The sequence below is a fragment of the Mesocricetus auratus genome, unplaced genomic scaffold (genome assembly GCF_017639785.1).
Source record: "Mesocricetus auratus isolate SY011 unplaced genomic scaffold, BCM_Maur_2.0 Super-Scaffold_100007, whole genome shotgun sequence".
NCBI classification, from domain to species: domain Eukaryota; kingdom Metazoa; phylum Chordata; class Mammalia; order Rodentia; family Cricetidae; genus Mesocricetus; species Mesocricetus auratus.
This window is the reverse complement of record NW_024429191.1, coordinates 40,130,988-40,147,576: the sequence shown is the minus strand read 5'-3', so window position 1 is coordinate 40,147,576 and position 16,589 is coordinate 40,130,988. Positions and strand designations below refer to the sequence as shown.

The 16,589-nt window shown below is 52.5% G+C and overlaps 1 protein-coding gene across 2 annotated transcripts in view; it reads right to left on the bottom strand.

The window, feature by feature from the left end:
- Kcnj12 (potassium inwardly rectifying channel subfamily J member 12) overlaps positions 1-12,768 on the bottom strand; it is a 46,906-nt gene extending 34,138 nt beyond the window's left edge. Inside the window, exon 1 of one of the 2 annotated variants that reach the window (XM_005067658.4) lies at positions 12,106-12,768. The gene's annotated coding sequence lies outside the window, so the exon portion shown is untranslated. Of the gene's footprint in view, positions 1-3,359; positions 3,620-12,105 lie in introns of those variants that run through there. The other variant, XM_040748794.1, reaches the window with a different exon arrangement.
- Between the last annotated feature and the right edge of the window lie 3,821 nt (positions 12,769-16,589).

Here is a 16,589-nt window from a genome sequence, read left to right as displayed (position 1 = left end):
CACATGGTTTACCCATTGGTGGTGGTGTTTGGAAAGGTTATGACATTTTTAGTAGGTAGAGTCTTGCTGGAGGACATACAATATTGAGAGTGGGTTTGCAGGGTTTACAACCTCACCCTATTCCCTGCTCTCTCTCTCTCTCTCTCTCTCTCTCTCTCTCTCTCTCTCTGTGTGTGTGTGTGTGTGTGTGTGTGTGTCTCTGTCTCTGGGTCTCTCTGTGTCTCTGTGTCTCTCTGTCTCTCTGTCTCTCTCTCTGTGTCTCTCTGTCTCTCTCTGTCTGTCTGTCTCTCTCTGTGTGTGTGTGTGTGTCTGTCTTTGTCTCTCTCTGTGTCTCTCTGTCTCTCTCTGTGTCTCTCTCTGTCTGTCTGTCTGTCTGTCTCTCTCTCTCTCTCTCTCTGGCTCTGTCTCTCTCTCTCTCCTTCCTGCTCTGCCATGCTGTGACTTCCCCACCCCATTACTAGCCCTCTAATGTAAGCCAAACAAACTCTTTCTTCCTTAAGATGCTTTTGGTCATGATATTTTATCACAGCAGCAGAGAATTCACTAATACAGACTGCTCTGTGCGTGTCTTATATATGTAACACATATAAGTGTGTGCTTTATATTAAATAAAATCAATAAGGTATTATTTTAAAAGTTGTTACCAGGCAGGGCTGTAGAGATGGTTCAGCAGTTAAAGAGCACTTGCTTCTTTTACAGAGAACTTGGGTTCAGTTCCTAGCCCCCAAATGGTGGTTTGCAACTGTCTGTAACTCAGTTCCAAGGGATCTGATGCCCTTTTCTGACCTCCAAGGGCACCAGGTATACATGTGGTGCACATACATACATACAGGCAAAACACTCATACACATAAAATAAAAATAAGTAAATCTTTTCTTTAAAAAATTGTTGCCAGGTGTGGTCATGTACACCTTTAATTCCTGCACTCAGGAGGTAGAGACAGATGGATGTCTGCCAGTTAGAGGCTAGCCTGGTCTATAGTGAGTTCCAGGGATGCATAGTGACACCCTGTTTTAAATAAAATGATGTCTGAATTTCATTTTTTTTAAAGTTCAATGAATTTTAGCTTGAGATAAGAGCCTGAAAAGACCCTAAACCATTCCTAAAAAGACCCTAAACATAATTGTGTCATTCTGTACCATGTATTTATGCAAAAGAGCATTCTCACCATTGGAAGTTATAAAATCAAAATATCTATCAATTATGGAAAATGTTGAAGATACTCTATGTCTTAGAGTATCCAACATTCAGCTAAGATTTAATTATTTAAGTAAAAACTAATATATCCATCTCATTAGTATGCAAATTTGTTTTCATATTTATTAAATGATAAAATTACACATATATCAAAGAGTTGCTTTAAAATAAAATTTTTAGCTGGGCTGTGGTGGCACCCACCTTTAATTCAGCACTTGGGAGGCAGAGGCAGGTGAATCTCTGTGAATTCAAGACTAGCCTGGTCTACAGAGTTAGTTCCAGGACAACCAGGGCTACACAAAGAAACCCTGTATTGAAAAAAAATATAATAATAAAATAAATGAATTTATTTATGATATACTACCAGTAAATGTTTAATTAACCTATCTTATTTACCCCTAGTACCCAGGGGCAAATGGGTAGGATGTTATCGAAAGTGGGAAAAGCTCGAAGAAATCCTGTCCATGAGCAGTGCAGCCCCCACCCCACAGCATTCCAGAGCAACATATCGTATTTGTGGACAAATTCTTGAAAAGCTTGCTGTGCCCATCTTCCGCACCCTCTTAGTCCAGGAGCACAGCTGTGAAAGACAAATGGTCCCAGCACAGGGAGCACACGGAGAAGCCCGTGCCGACCATGTGAAAGCAGACACAGGAGGCACTCTGAGAACTTCCATGGCCCTGCCCCAGGATCCCAACTCCAAAGGGCCCGAGAAACTGTTGGTCTGTCCTCCAACCTGGTCCAGAGCAAGGACGAAGCTGACTGGACAAGCCCATAGTCAGAAGCCAAAATCACGGGGAACAGAGAACTGCAGATCACTCAAGCTAAGCACGAGTCCTGACAGTGTCCCCTCTCCTTGAAGCCTCAGTTTCTCTACCTGTGAAATGGTCCTCTGCTATCCAGACTTTTAAAGCAGCTATCAGGTGTGGTCAAGCACTCGTCTAGAACAATCAGTGTGAAAGGGAGATTTTGCCCTATGTTTTTGAAGTACAGAAGTGAGGTTCAGAGAGATGACGCTAGCTTTGAGTCACACAGAAAAGGGACAGCCCCCACCTAAATCTTAGCCAATACAGCTCATGGTGCTTACAGCTGGCACTACTACTCCCTCCTAAACATCATTCTTAGACATTTCCTGGGAGAAGATCTCAGGCCTGGAATCCCCATCAACCCACAGCATTCTTAGGATGCTGTGGCTTCTTTTCATGGCTTTTGGGTGTTGGTTGACATCTGGGCTGGCCACCTGCCTCCCCAACCTCATCCCTCACTTGTCCAGGACACTTTGAAAATTAAATGGGATAATTTCTGGAAGGCACTGAGCACAGCACCCAGAACCAAAAGATCTGTAACAGTCATTTCATTGGTATCTGTAGATGCCAAATCTCAGGGAGATGTCATACCACTTCTCAAGAAACACTGGCACCATGTGTCATGCTAGTGTACCCCCCCAAATATCCAGATAATAGCCTGGAGTATGGGGAAGGGCCATGGACACCGGTATCATTAACTTAGCACATCCCCATAGGCAGGCATAGGAATAGTTTTGTCATCTCCAATGACAAGGAGATTTTGAGGAAACCCAGGTGCTATGGATGCCATCCTTGGGCTCTGGGCACACAGAATGATGGAGACAGGCTGGTCACCACACAGCCTCACTGAACCTTGACTTTGGAGTCTGCAGAGAAGTAGCAGTTCCCTGTCATTTGTGTCAACTGTGAAGACTCAGAAGAACTAGAAAAGATATACTGTGGCAGATGCTAACCACCTGACTCACTGACCAACCAGTGGGGTAGGATGGAGACCTGAGAACACTCTTCCCAAAGGAGCTGAACTCTGGGCATGAGCTACAGGAAGATGCCAGCCTGGACAATGTCTCACGTCTAAACCAAGGGGAAAGAACGTCTGCTGTCATAAGTTAAACTGTCAAACAGGGCATCAGGTAATTACGGCACACACAAGCTCTGCCGAGGTGACCCTAAACCAGTGTGACACCATGGAGGGCTCTAAAAATCACAAAGACATATGTACCCCCTTCAACCTAGCCTAGCCATTTCCAGAACCTATATAGAGGGCCCAAGCACAGTGACAGCTAGACCTGGACAGATATGTAGGAAGTTAATACATCTGAATTAACAAGCTAGCTGAGCAGAAATTCAGTGTCCTACCTGAAATACCACGCAAAACTCAAAACCATCTTGCCATAGAAAGTAACATCTCCCACATCCTTCCATGTGCCTGGGCTTGTGTGAACGCAGATTGCTCAAAACCACTCCAGCAAGAAAGGACCACTACTATCTCTGTGCCTCAGAGGAGAGATGGACACCGTAGCAGGGCCATCGACCGAAGGCTCACCTGTGAGAAATAACAAAAACTAAAATAGAACCCCAATACTATATGTTTCCAAAGGACACTGCCAAAAAAGTACATCTTTCCTCTCTTTTTGAATGGTGGTGGTGGTGGTGGTGGTGCATGTGTGTACCATGGCACGTATGTGGAGGTCAAAGGGCAAATCTCAGTCATCAGCTCTGCTCTTCCACCCCTCTATGGGTTTTGGGGGTTGGGCTCAGGTTGCTAGGCTTGTGTGCCAAGTGCCTTGTGAGCTGATCCATCTTGTTGGCCTGGATTTTTTTTAATTATTTATTTATTATTCATACAGTTTTTTTTATCTGTGTATATGCTTGTACCCCCAGGAGAAGGCATCAGACCTCATTATAGATGGTTGTGAGCCACCATGTGGTTGCTGGGAATTGAACTCAGGACCTCTGGAAGAACATGCAGTGCTCTTAACCTCTGAGCCATCTCTCCAGCCCTGGATTTTTTTTTTAAGATTTTATTTTTCTGGTACTAGAGGTATAGATCAGTGGCAGGAGGATTTGCCTGCCATACATGAGGCTCTCGGTTCTATTCTCAGTTGAAGAGAGATTAGAATAACAAAGAAAATCCTATATCACAAGAACTTAGCTTGCACAAAATTATTAAAGATAATGTATTCACATTCAGAGTCTGAATAAAGCCATAGATGAAATAAACACACATGAATTTCGTGTGTAGGTTTGGGCCCCTCCCTAAGGTATCTCATCACATATATTATAAATCCTGAAAAACACTCTGAGATTCAATGCAGGTTGAATTCCAGCATTCTGGATAAGAGGCTCGGGCCATACTATTTCAGTTCCTGACACAACAGCACCAGAGCCATTTGGGGTCTTGTGCTCCCTACTGTACCTCTTTCACCTTCTCCTAGACCTCACCCTGCCCCAGACAGAACACCAGGTATGCGGACACAACCGCCTTCCTTGCTCTAGTGTTCCCGTTGTATAGAGGCAGACTCTGAGGCATGGGTTCATGCAGAGGCTCCCAGGACTCCTGATCGCCGTCATTCCCCTGACCCCCAAATCTAGTCCCTATCAGCTTGTGCCTGTTTAGGGTGCTTTTGCCCAGCTATAGCTGGGCCGAAGGCCAGCAGGAGGCATCTGGGTCAGAAGAGGACAGAGCCTGATATTGTGGGTCTGGGCATTTGCTACAAGTTAAGCTCAGGACCCTAACTGGTTATGGCAGTGCTGGCCAGGCCCAGCCCAACTCACATATAGCAACGCAAAGAGAGTGGATGGTGGGTATGTTCTTCCCCATAGGCCTGGGAGCCTGGACCACTCTAGGACTACCACAGGGGCTCCTGGGGACACTACTAGTGGTCCTCGGGTTTCCTAAGGCCCAAGAAAGGGCCTGGCTGCTTTGACCAAACAGGTGTTGCCGACAGCTTGAGACCCAGCAGGTAAGGTGTTGGCATGACCAAACCTCCGGCTGCACAGTGGAGGGGGTAACAGAGGAGAGGAAGCTGCCCTGCCCTGCCCTGACCACAGAGCCAAGTACAAAGGGCAAGAGAGGATGGTGTTTGAGAGAAGGGAAACTCTAGTGCCCTTTTCACAAAAGGAAAACTGAGACTTAGAGCAGAAGAGCATCCGTGGTCATTATCACCCTCCTGGAACCAATGCAACATAGAATTCCTTCTCCTCAAACCAGGATTCAAGAATGACAGAGGACCACGTGGTGGGCACCCAGAGGCAGAGTCCACAGCAGAGGTGGCCCTCCCCTAGGCTGACCCTGCCTGAAGACCACAGTGCCCCTTCCTCTGGAAGGTCAAGAAAGAGACAGACAGGAAAGCAGGGACTTCCCCGCTTTGCTCTGTCCTGGGGGAGCTGGCCAGCCCCAAGTCCCACAGCGCCCATAGATTAGACCTCATAGAGGTTGGGGGCTGGATGGCTAGAGGGGAGCTGAGCTACTGGGGGAGATTAAAACACACAGACCTCACACTCTTTGAAACAGAGCTCTGGGGATCTAGATGGTCTAAACTCCCTGGGATCCCAGGAAGGAGGTCTCCAGCAAGGACGTGGAGCCTCTCTGGGGGGTTAAGCTGCTCCATTTCTGGAATTCCAGGTGCCCTGCCTCAGACCGGTAAAACTTCACAAAGAACCCATGATGTGTGAGCTCAATGGCTCTGCAAGTTCAAAGGCTCCACAACCAGGGTTCACAGGCTCGGTGACTCAGCCCTCATCTTGGAGACAGGAATGGAGCCCTGGGCCCAGTGGGCACTGGGTACCACATGGCCAGGATCCTGATGCGGGAACCAGGGGATACATGGGTGGGGGAAGGGGAGAGGAAGGGAGAGAGCTGCTACATTTACACAAGCACCGGGAAAGACAGTCACCCAGAGAACACGAAGCATTTGGGGAGAGAGAAGGCACGGCTGAGAAGGGATTCATTTTCTACTCTTACTATTTAATTGTACCATGCAACATTCCTGTAATTAAAGACTGTAATAATTAACAAAGGAATATGACCAAGTCCATGATTTCTCCTTTGCTTGTCTGTTTTATACTCCCCCACCTTCAAAGATATCAGCCCCATGGGGGCCCCCGCAAAGGGAGGGCTTGTGTATAACCACAGCCCCAGCCTCCCAGCACAGGGCATAGCACGTGCGTATGCCCAAAGCTATTTGTTGAAAGTATAAATGATGCTAAAATTTGACATCCTCGGGGCCTGCGTCATAGCACTTGACAAGTCAAGACCTCTAGGATTCTCTGAGAAGGGAAGGGAAAGAAAAGAGATGCCAAGAGCTGGCCAGAGAGTAATGAATATGAGAAGGGGTCGCCTCTATGACCAGCAGGTGGCCAGGTCACCCTGAGCTTGCCCTAGCCCTCCCAGGTCAATCTCTACCAAGTTGGGACGGAACCCCCCTCCTGCTGGAGACTCTAGAGTCTCAGAGGCCAACAATGCCTCTGACTTCCATGTGACCTCGCCAAGCCATGCCAAGCCCCCACAGGCATCCACATCCTCTCACAGGCCTGAGTGGAAGGCTGGCCTTGGCCTGGAACCAGAAGCCCAGAGGCAGAGGTCGGGGCAGGGGGGTGGTGCGGCTGCTGCCACCCAGAACGCCAGCTGCTGGCGGTGATTTATTTTTGCTTTAAGTGCTGAAGAATTGCAGGGCTGGAGCAGCCAGCTTAGGGGGGCCTGAGCTGCAGCTGGAAGGAAGAGGAGATACGCAGGGGTGAGGGCATGCCTCTGGTCTGGGCCCCATAGCTCCTCTAGACCTCTCCACTGCCCTCTCAGACTCACCAACCCAAATAACCCGGCACCCCAGCTTCCCTTCACCCCCACCCCCACCCCATCACCAAGTCTCCATACAGCTAAAAGGAGGCCATGGAGGGCAGAGATACCCAACTCACTACTAAAGGGCTATGAGACCCTTCTCTGGCATCAGGGGATCCACTCCCACATTGGGGATGCCATGTCACCCCCACCAGGATACCCCCCTCAGGATGGAAGCAGGGAGAGCTGCCCAGGGCTCCAATTCAACCTTGACTTGGTCTCTCTTTTGTCTCCAGGTAAGCCTCAGAAGACAGGACCCCAACCAAGCACCACCCACTCAGTCACCAAAGAGGCTGCAAGCCTGGCCTTTTCAGAAGCCATAGGGACATCCAGGAGAAAAGGAAAGGCCACACACACACACTGACCACAAGAAAACATCAGGGTTTCTTCACAACAGACACTCCTAAAGTTGATCACTGCAAACTTGAGAAGCTAAGCATATAGGAAATATGGAGGCCACGTTCAAGAGACTGGAATGGGAAAGCAAGACACGCTGCCCAAAGCCAATGGCCCGTGGGAGTCAGCATGTCTTGTCACTGGTCAAAGCCAGGCTGGGCAGGAAGGCTACAGGTAGCAAGACCCACCATCTAAGAGACCAGCAAGGAGCCAAAAGCCACCTCTCCTGGCCTCAGGGTGCTCACACTTATGAGGAGACTAACTACACCCATGTAGCTGGGGACGAAGATATCCCTAACTAGGGGCAGCCAGGCTCAGACAGGAGACAGTGAGCAGAAGGGTTCCAGCCAGACAGGTCCAGACTCCACCTTTCCTGATGTCAGGGCAGGGGCTCAGAGCAAAGTCTCAGATCCCAGCTGAGCCTCAACAAACTCCACAACAAGCTCAGGAATTATGCTGGCACACACACACACACACACACACACACACACACACACACACACACACACACACACCCCAGGTTCTGTATTCTCACCTGCAGATAGATGAGCCACAGTCGCCACTACAAGACACACACAGCTGAGGCCACACACGCCCCACTGTATGCACTGAACACCTGCTGTCCACTGGCTATTGCCATGGGCCCCAGGGGCACAGCTGCAGGGCAACAGGGCCAAACCCCTGAAGTCAAGTTTATAGCCCAAGACAATAAAAAAAATAGAAAAATAAAACACTGGGGGCAGATGGCTCTGAGTCTACAGAGAGAAACAGTGGAGTGGGGGAGGGGGCAACAGGAGCAGCGTGTCTTTGCTGCTGTGAGGAGTGGGGGACAGCTGCCGGGAAGAAGTGGCGTTTGGGCAGCACACAAAGGAGGAAAGGGTCATGTACAGACCCAAGAAGCAGTGGTTCAGATAGGGAGACGCTACACGTGTAGGCCTCGATGTAGGACGGGCCTGGCAAGGAGGGCAGGGAGAGAAGCAGAGGGAAGAGCGTGCAGTGAGCAAGGCCAGGTTGGAACACTGAAGCACTGCCACCCAGAGCAGGCCAAGCACACAGTAGGCACTCAAGTAGCATGGCCTGCCACTCTATACTTCTTACTGTTCATCCTCTAGCTATCTCCAAGTCTGAGTTCTTCAAAGAAACCAGGCCTCAGGTGAAGAATAAAGAGGACCCATCAGCTGCCCAAAGCCTGGAGGAGATATTACGAGACTCCCAAGCTAAACCCACAGGGCTTCACCCACCAACTCAAGAAGCATTTGATACCCAGCCAGAGCGAAGCTGCTCCTGGGGCAGCTGAGAAAGGCATTCCCATGCCTGCCAACCAGGCTTGTGTCTGGTACTATAGGCTAAAGGCTAATGGGGGTGTAGGGCCAGGGTCTCCTAGGTCCCCAGAGCCTCATGCTGTCTCTGTAGTTGTCACCTCACCAGCCAAGAAGGAAAACTTGAGTTTTAGGATATCACTGTGGGTGAGAATGGGCCTAAAGAGCAGCCCAGAGTAGGAGGCCAGCATCTGGGGCCACTGCCATGGAAACCCACTTCTCTCTACTCAGGTTGCCATGTGGCCAAAGGAAGACTGGGCTGCAATGAGATTCCCAAGGCTTGGGCACCAAATGTCCATGCCCCCCCCAACACGCCCAGTTTTGCTGAGCCTGCCCTGCTCTTAGAGGCATGTCCAAAGGCTCTCTCCCGCTCTCTGTCCCGGGTAGCCCAGGGCTTCTGTCCCACTTAATGGATGCAAAACTGAGGCCAGGAGAAGCACCTGTATGTTTCCTGCTCCACCAAGCTCCCTAGCACTCCCATTTGTCCTCAAACCAAATCTTCCCTACACAAATGTACTTATTGAACAGTCACTTACTGCTTCTGTATGCGAGGCGCTCCAGACCTCACACCCACTACAGCACACAAAGGCTACCACTGAGGCCTTGGGAAACACTTATGGAACATTAACTTTATACCAGTCCCAAAGAAGCAGCTTTCTGGGAGCTAGGAAGGCAGGCAGGCCCTGGAGCTTAGTGGAAACTGCCTGGGAGTGGAAACACAAATGCCCCCAGCAGACACAGCTGTGAGAAGCAGGAGGTGCAGCCTGTCCCTAGGAGATCCCCAGGCTCTGGGTCAGAAGCTCCCAGGCTACGCGGAAGCTCCACAGCCTCCTGGCCTCCACTGCCATCCATATAATGGAGCCAATACAGCCCTCTGCACTGGCGGGCCATTAACAAATTAAATTAGCTGGTCCAGCTCTGGGCCCTCAGTTCCTTCCTAGGGCCAGCTCCTCTGGAAAAGCCCCATCATCATCAGTGCTCCTCTGAAGCATCAGCGGACCTGTTTGAAGCCCAGTTCCAGATAGCTCCCGTTGTTCTTGTCTTAGCCTGTGTTCCCCTGCTGTCTGACCCCCTTGCCCACTGCCCCCCAGCAGCCCTCCCAGGGGGTGGGCTCAGTCTGCCCCTCCTGCTGTCTATGAGCTGCCCCTTGTCTGCCTCTCCTCAGTGTCAGTCCCTGGCAGGGCTCCAACGCAGGCCAGAGGGGAGGGGCAAACGAGCCCACGTTTCACTCACAGCAAAGCCCTGGCCAAGGCCCAGTCACAGGGACCAGCTGAATCTGTTGCAGGAGGGGTCCTGCCCAGAGCAGGGGTTAGGAGCAGAGGATTGAGAACAACTATTGTGCAAGCCTTGCAGTATAGTAGAAGACCCTGCCTGGGGGCTGGCAAGGACCACAGAGGTTGCTGGGCGTGATGACACAGTCACTTCCACCCTAGCTACGTGCCAAGGCCTTTGGGTGCCATGACTAGCCGTGCCAACTATGGCCCTAAGCACTGGAGCCCTGGCTGAGACAGAGGAAACTGTCTGCAGGCTGCACTAGCCCATGTCGCAGAGCCTAGAGGGCCACTCGGTGCTATCTGGTCCTTCCTGGGACAAAGCAGAGACAAGGTAGTCCTGGTTAAAAGCCTTCTGGTTTGAGGAAAACAGAAACAAGCTTTCTGCTTTGGCCTAACATGTTGCATGGCTCTGGAACTTTCCCAGTACAGCAGTCTCCTAAACCTCTCCTTCCACTAGGCACACACATACAGGGGACCCTGCCTAAGGAGCCTGCTGGCAGAGGATTCATCCACCACCCCATGGTGTCCACCCAATCCAGGAGAGAGGAGAATTAATTAGGTGATCGAGGGCTTGAAGTTCACACATGCCCAGCCTGTACCAAGACTGCATTTACAAGGTGCTTTCTGCATGCATATAGCAGTGTCCCAATGGAGAAGATGGTCCCACTCTGTTGTCTAACACACCAGAACCACCTACCTCGTCCCCAAGGATGTCTGAGCCTCTCCCCATTCCCACTATGGTGAGGCTGGTCCAGGGGACCATATGCCCACAGCTGTGCATTTATTCTCACAAGTGGCTCCGCCTATCCAGGGTCACCTGCTATGATAGAGAACTTTGTGTGCCCTGGTTCTTGAACACAGTGGGTGATTTTGCTGAAAGTCTCCTTGGGGTTCCCCTACAGGTCCTGGGGGAACTCTTCTGGGAATACAGAGGAAGGGGGCCTGGTTCTCATATCTGCCTCCTCTCCCTGACCCTCTCCTGTCACATGGGCAGATTTTGGTGAGGGGTCTCAGATCAGCTTCCTGGAGTCTAGTCTGGAGGGACAGCAGCCAGGGCGGGCTTTTGTTCGTCTCTCAGAGAGGGTGTAAAGGCCGGAGGCTAAGCCTTCTGGGTTCCCACCTTGGAGGAGGCGGCAGCTGATTTCAGTGGCATGTGGGCGCCTAGGCAATCCGGAGAGCCGAAGCCGCCTAACCAGGGCTCAGGAGGCGGGTGTGAGGGCCAGAAAGTCCCCCAGATCTTTACTGCTGGGTTCAGGCTTGGGTACAGGTAGTGAGGAAGAAACTAGAAAGGGCCAAAGCCAGCACCACACTCTGGAGATTGGCAGAGGGCAATCCCAAATCCCACCATGTCCACGCAGTAGGTAGGCAGAACCTCCCAGAACTTGAGGCCTTCACCAAAGAGACACTTCCCAGTGAGCTCCATTCCCATCACCAGTTCGAAGGTCTTCAGACGACATGTGCACGAACTAAGGCAGGGACACTGTCAAGGGCCTCCGCTCTCCAGCTCTCCTCCGAAGCTCTCTAGGGCTCTCCACTCCTCTTTCAAAGGATCTAATCTAGTTCTCCCACCGGACACCAGAATAGACCTGTGCATCCAAGATAGACAGACCCCTCTACCCTGAGCCCCTGTTGGTTTCTCAAGACCGGCTTTAAGAAGCAAAAGGTGCCCCTGGACTTGCAGGCTGACTGCAAGAATGGTGAAGAATCACGTCCCGAATATTTTTACTCCATGACAGCACAGGCGGTAGGAAAGAAATGACTTCAAAGATCCAGGTCTTAGCAGGGGCCATTCTCAGATCGCTGGTCGAGCCTGGGCACCCACTCCGTACCCCATCTTGATCACAGGTCTCACGAGTTAAGGTCACGCCTAGGACCGATGCCGCGCGCAAAAGTGGCTCCGCCCGCTGCTTTGCAAGCCCCCTCAATCAAGCCGGCCAAGGGGGGGGGGGGGGGGATCGAGAGCTCCTCAAAGTTTTCGAGAGTGTCTCCCCACCCCACCCTACCCCGCAACACACATACCCCGGGACAGAGGTTAGCCCGGAGCAAAGTTCCCTGGTGGCTATAGCCCGAAACATGGCAGTGGAAGAAAAGCTCGCTGTCAGCATTTCATCTGGTGGTTCACCACAGGAGAGGAGAAAAAAGAAAAGGAATGGAAGGAGCCTTTCTGCCTCACCTTTCCTGTTGCTGCACCACCCCGCGCTCACCCGGGGCGGGAAGCTGCCTGCGGGGAGCTGGGGCCGAGCGGGTGGGCCGTGCGCCCGCGGCCGCCTTCTTACCTCGGTCAGTGGCCGGGGCGCGGCGCGTCCCGCGTCCTCCAAGCTCCGCGCGGCCGTTCCTGGTCCCGGCCGCCGCTGCGCTGGCTGCATTGCCACCGTTGCCGCCGCCGCCTCAGCGCAGCCCCTGGGAGCGCTCCACGCCGAGGGGCGCGTCGCTCCCGGGCGCCGGGCGCCACCAGCCAGCCATGGGTCGGGGGCGCACGCCCAGACGGCGCCCCCAGTCACTCGACGCTCGCTCCGGGCTCGCCGCTGGCTTCTGTCAGTCCCGCGGCAAGCACCGCCGACCCACCCCTTCCCCCGCCGCAGTTATCTGATCCCGGGCAGGGCCGGGCGCGCTCCCCTGCACCGGGTGTGGGTGTCCTGCACCTCCCAGCGGGCTTCGACCGCACAGGGCCCCCTCCCCCGGCGACCGTTCCCAGGGAGGCGGTGGCAGCGCAGTCGCGGCGTGGCCGGGGGAAGACGGGGAACGAGGAATGGAGGGCGAGGAGGCGGCGGGAGGCAGAAGCTCTGCGCGCACCCAGCTCCGCGCCCCGCTGCCACAGTAGCCCAGCTCGGCAACTCCTCCAACTCTCCGCCAAAAGCACGCCCGCCCTGCGCGGTGGCGCCGCTGATCCCGCCCACCACCGCCCTGGTCTGGCCGGGTGGCCCCTCCTGGCCCCAGCTGTCCCCCACACGCACCAGCCACTTGCGCACTGGAGCACGCGCGCGCACGAACATATACGCGAGCACGCGCGTGGCACACACACACACACACACACACACACACATCTTTTCGGGGACACGCGCACACACAGGTGCATGGCGAACATATACTCAGACTACACACACAGGCAAGGGAATCTGACCGGCTGCGCACAACAGGATACCAAGCTCAGGCATCACCTGCACAAAATGCTTGTGATGAGGAGCGCAGTGGCTAAGGTACACAGGTGCACTCATAGTTACATATGCACATGTGGGGTGGGTTCAGTCAGCACATCCACACGGCTGGTTTCTGAGCTCATGCATTCCCTTTGCACACCATGCACAGGGTCATATGCACACCCCGCCCTCTTAAATATCATACGTATCTCTTCTTTCCATCTTGTGTTGTATTTAGCTTTCATCTCTTGCTTTCTCCTCCTTGCTCCTCCTCCTGGCCTCTCTACTGATTTGATTCCATGTGACTCCCCTCCCCTTGCCCACTCTTATCTGGAAAGCGGCACTGGTCCTCTGCTCTCCCAGTCTCCCTAGCCTATTGTCTGCGTCTCACATCTCTGCCGCCTGCAGGGCCTGGACCTTTCAGCCTGGCAGACAGATCAGCCTAGCTGGCCTCAGGGAAATCCCATTTTATCACAGGGCTGACCCCCAGCTCAACCCTAACCCTGATGAATCAGGCCAAGAAGGCAGGTCCACAGCTAGAACACAAGCTTCACAAAACTCCCCAGCCCCTTGGTCTCCAGCTCCCCCATAATGTGAAATACAATTATGCATTTGAATAGCAGAGACACTAGATGCAGGATCCTAGCCAAGAATCATGGCTTTCTGGCCACCCAGATGCCCAGGCTCTGGCAGCTTATCCAGAGCTCTGGAGAAGCCACCAGCACAACTCCAGGGACCCAGCTCCTCACCCAGGCCACAGAGTCCCCAGAAAACTCTTCTGCTCAGGCTGTGCTTATCCTACCTCCTTGACTGAGCAATCCTACATGAAAGGTACTTCAACACTCAGTGTCTGGATTCCCTGTGGTCACATGGGCATTCTGGGGCTTACTGCAGTGAAGGTTAAATGAGATCAGCGTCTGTACAGTTCTTCACCTGGGGGTGGGGCTGAGGGGAGCAGCTGGTGGGTCTTGGGTGCTCAATCTATGCTGGCCTTTGTGCTAAGGCCTTAGCTGGAGTTATTTTGCTGTCATTATGACTCTCTGCGAGGTACAACCATTGACCCACTTTACAGATAAAGAAACTGAGGCACAGAGGAATACTTGCTCATCTAGTCACAGAGATACTGACTGGTGGAGGGGGCATCAAACCAAACGTATCCTTAAGACAGTCATGCCTCCTTGTCTAGGCACTGTTCAGGACTACAACAGAGAGAAAACGGGTATCCCCAGGGACTCCATCCCCAGGTCCCAAGGCCACCCAAGGCCTACCTTGGACAGGCACATGATGTCCTGATTTCCACCTTCTTCTGAGTGACCAAGGAGGACAATGGCTCAGATGCCTCTACTCCGTTTTACCCAGCCCTAGCGCCCAGAAAACAGAAGTCAAAGGCAGGTATAAGGAGACTCCCCCTGCCTCCAAGCTTCTCTACCCTCTCAGGGAGAGCAGATCCACGTCACACTCAGGGGACTCCACCACAAACACTCAAAGAGCTCACAGCATGCTGAGAGACAGAAAAATGGACAGAACACTATGGTGCTCCAATGGGTCTAGGATCTTTGTTTTTCGAGTCAGGGTTTCTCGGTGTAACAGCCCTGACTGTCCTGGAACTCACCTTATAGACCAGACTGACCCTGAGCTCACCGAGATGCACCAGCCTCTGCCTCCTGAGGGCTGGGATAAAAGGCATGCACCACCACCCAACTTCAGGTCTGGGATCTTGAACAGCTCCTGGGTGGAGCACACATGCACCTACATAGCCACCCTCAGCTGCTCATCTGGACAATGGTCTCAGAGGCCTGTGTAAAGCCAGGGATGGGGGTCTTACCCCAGGCCCTATTATCAAATGCACTTTACAGATAGGACCAGTATCTTGCCCAAGATCATCCAACAAAAAAAAAAACAAAAACCCTGCCAGAGAAGTAACCCTGATTTCCACAGGTACTGCCCTGTATAAGGCACAGCCCACCCTCCAGTTTACAAGCCAGGACCAACTTTATTTCTTAATCAAAATTGCATCTCTTTCCAGGACCTTATGAATCTTCTACCAGGCTCGTGTTCGCAGCTGTCCCATGGAGAGCACCCCAATGCTCAACATACAAGGACAGAGGGCAGCCACACAGCGAAGTTCTCTCTAACCAGGGTTCCAAATGTGGGCAGAGCAGGTCATGTCATCCCTACCCCCCTCCCCTCCCACACACAAGGCATCCTGACTCCCTCCAGAGTAAAGGGGAGGAGTGTTCAAGAATGTGTCCAGCCCCAGTAAAGCTGTTCTCAGCTCAGGGCCCATGGACACATTTCCTGCTTCCTTCTCTGTAAAACATAGGTAGCCATAAGCACAGAAAAACAATTCCTGCCTTGCATGGCATGGAGATAAGTTGTCCTGCAACAGGCATACATTCCCAGAGGCCTGTCTATCTGTCCCTAATCTGAGCAAATCCTCCCCACAAGCATACAGCTGGGGTTCTACCCATTCTCTCAGCCACAAGCCCTGTGCCCTTAGAGCCTCAGGCTGAGGTAGCCAAAGGAAGCCATCAGCTCATTTGGAAACCCCTTCCTTGTCATGAGGACAGCAGAAACAGCAAAGCCATCTGGAGAAACACCCTAAAGGCTTGGGTATGCTGTCCCCATAGGTAACAGTCTGGAGCACTGACCTCGAAGCTGCCAGCAATTCTAACAACCAACTCCTATGGAAACCAAATGCTCCATCCTCACGGTCGACCTGCAGCGCCTTTGCTGGCCTGGCAGCACATGGCCCTCCCCAGGAATACCTTCTCCAAGAGGCCTGCTTAGGATTTCTTCTGTCCATCCTAGATGTTGGCCCAACCGCTGCCCTCCTGCCCTCCACCCCCTCTATTCTCCTTTCTGGGCTCACTGGCCAGCCACCAGCCTGATCCTGTCCTGGCCACCTGCTCACCTTTCAGACGGGAATGTTGTTTCTCCCATCGCTTTTTCTTCAGGACATCTCAGATTCCCCTGGGAAAGACCACCACTAGGACATCCCTACTTCCTCTCTTGCTTTGCCTTTTCCCCAGCTGTCTGGCTTCTTGTTCACCTCCCTACTGTCATGCCAGTTCCATGAGATCAGAGACAGATGCTTGTGTGCAGACCAGGGCAGGCACCATGGGCATGTGGATACGTCTTCAGAACAAGAATGATGAAAGCGGTGGAGAATCCCACTCATGAACAGTTCTACTCTGCCCAGTGTGTACATGTGTTCGTTCATGCCTCCATGCCTGTGTCTGTGTGTCTGTGCATGCGTGCGTGCGTGCGTGCGTGCGTGCGTGCGTGCGTGTGTGTGTGTGTGTGTGTGTGTGTGTGTGTGTGTGTGTGTGTGATCATTGTCATAGTCTGGGAACAAGTCTGGCCTCCTACTCCAATGTTCAACCTGACTCTGATTGATACCCCTTATAAGGAGTCAGAAAGAACTGTGCCTGTGGGCATCAGGATAAGCATTTATGGTAGGAGCCATGGGCAGGAAGTCAGGAGGTACAGGGGGGCATTCTGCCCAAGCCCTGTCCATAGTCTAGGCAACCAGTCAAGTGGAAAGAGGCCTATCACTCAGTCTATGAGCCGCAGAGTAGAGCCCAGGCCCAAGAGCTATGCCCTTAAACTGGCCTCTCTCT